A 2,500-nucleotide genomic window follows, 5' to 3' on the forward strand; every position below is an offset into this window, starting at 1 on the left:
TGATTATTAGGGATATAATGGAATTGTATTCGATTGTTCCAAGTGAAGAACAGTGGTTTTTGCCCCACCTTTTTATTTTATCAGTGTCCTCTTGTACTGAATGTTTTGCAAGAAAAACATAAAAAATTAAAAAAACATTATCTTAAACAAACGGAAGCTAATTTTGAGCGGTGATTTTTTTATCGATATTTTCTGATATTAGCACATCCAACATGTGCCACGTTGTTACATGTTTGCATGAATTATCGTCCCTATGTTAAATCCGCACGGAAATTATTGAAGAAACGGGTGAGAATTTATATAACAAAATTACATTAGGCCTTAATCCACCGTCAGCCATGTTTCTTCTCGTTGATGACACTGAACACTGAACTTTCCGTAGTTTTATTCCGGCAAAGATTTTTTTTGAACGTGTGTTTAAAATATAATTATTGTACTTAATATTTTCTCTGTAAGAAAAAGTACAACCTCTCAAAGCATCCAAATTTCTCTATAGTGTCACCTTAGAATATGCCACCCCTTGCGAACTAATAATGTCCCTCGGAGACGCTGCTATTCCGATTAAGGGCCATTGATTCTTAATCATTTTCCTTACCAATAGACCCCTTCGATTCCTCTTTTTCTCACAGCCACTTGATGCTTAAAAAATCCTATTATACTTTTATAATTAAATATTTTAGGAAATGTGTATAAAAAAAAAAAACGTTTATGAATTTGTGTTGCAAGATTCCTGATGTGAAACTGTGTTGAAAGAAATATTGTAGTATTTCGGGATGGTCATTTTTTTGCCAAATAAACACACGAGGTATATGTTGGCTCTTCACTTGTTTATTACTCATCTTATTTTAATTCATGTCTATTGTCCGGAAATCTTTCGTCACACATCTGTGACCTCTTCAGCGACACTTTCCGTCCTTGTGAGTGCTCCTGCTCCACTTAGTTCATTCTCTTAAAATATTCTGTGTATTGTAGAAGTATTAACAATTTATTGTACACAAATTTTGATAACAATATCCTAGATGGAGCCCCAAGAGCCATATAGACCCCGGTTGAGAGCCACTGGTGTTCATGAAAGGGTTAGTGAATCAGTTACTCATGAGTTTAATTTTCTGTCTCAACCCAATTATCCAAGACTAACAAAGAAGTCAAACATTAACACAGAGCAACGCAGTTGTAGAGAGATGAGTGAAGTCGGTTGCATCGGTCTCAGCAAATCTATCAGATCAATCTTTCACTATTTTTTAAAACCATTTGAACGTGGAAAGCAGATATAACCGCTCAAAATTTTATTACCGTTAACTGCAGAAAGTGGTTTTACCCCCACGGTTTGGAGCCCCCACTCCCCAGAAAGGATGGAGAGCAAAGTTGAACTCAGCGGGATTTGAACTGAGAACGTAAAGAGTCGGAAGAAATGCCGAAAGGTATTTATCGTAGCCTTACTGTTTCGAGTTTCAAGTCTGAAGGGCAAAGGCTGTGTCCTTACCAAATGCTAGTAAGAAGTCTTTCAACTGCTCTTTTGAGGGAACACCGAAAACCTTTCTGCTTTTGGAAAGAGTTTTCTACTTGTCCTCTCTTCGATAAAAATCGCCATATTGGGAGGCAATAAATTTTGTGACATATCTGTCCCAAACAGTTTCTTCTGAGAATCGACCCACATTCAGAATTGCTCTTCAGCTAGCAACATTGACAAAATATTCATTACTTATGTTGATTTCTTCATTGTTAGACGCTTTTGTAAAATTGCCATTTTCTTCTTCTCGGTGCAAATGTCTATTTGCTTGTTTAAGCGATTTCATTTGTTTCTCAAATTTGTATTTTTTAAAAAATCATGCTTACGTTTGCAAAAATTTCGAGAAGCTGATCAAAATTCTTGATAGGTGTGTTTACCAAAGAAGAAAAGAAAAAAATAAGCAAATAGTTATAAAATAAAATATACAAGAATGTCCAACAACAAACCGCATTTTTGCTTCAGTATGTGAAAAACTAGATTTTTCCGAAGTTCCAAAACATAAAAATAATTTGTTTTCTTTTTTCATTAAATGCAAAGTTGTGGAATTCAACACTCACACTTACAGCTGTAATAGAAACATCAGCTCATTGTAGATGATTGCTTCTGTTTAACAAGACAACATAAGAAACAAAACAACATAAAGCATAACAAAATTATGGAAGCGAAACTTTGGCAATATTGAAGTGTTTTAAACTGTTTGTTTATTTCTCTCGAACGAGATTTCAGCAGAAACACAGCCGTAATCGTGGAAGTGATTCATAATTGAGGAGTGATTCGTTATCATGTTGTGTCGATCTCAAATCCTTCCACTGTGTCCGCTAGTCCAATAGAAGGGCGATCTGAACTGATCATGGTTTTTTAAAAACTTTTTTGTTTCTAGTGAGAATGATTCTCCATAACAAAATGCAATGAAAAACCTTTTACAGCTTCAAGTATCTTTCAGACATATTCGAACTGGTATCAAATTATTTTCTACTCAGTCACTGCTTA

The sequence above is a fragment of the Octopus sinensis genome, linkage group LG21, assembly GCF_006345805.1.
Source record: "Octopus sinensis linkage group LG21, ASM634580v1, whole genome shotgun sequence".
NCBI lineage: Eukaryota > Metazoa > Mollusca > Cephalopoda > Octopoda > Octopodidae > Octopus > Octopus sinensis.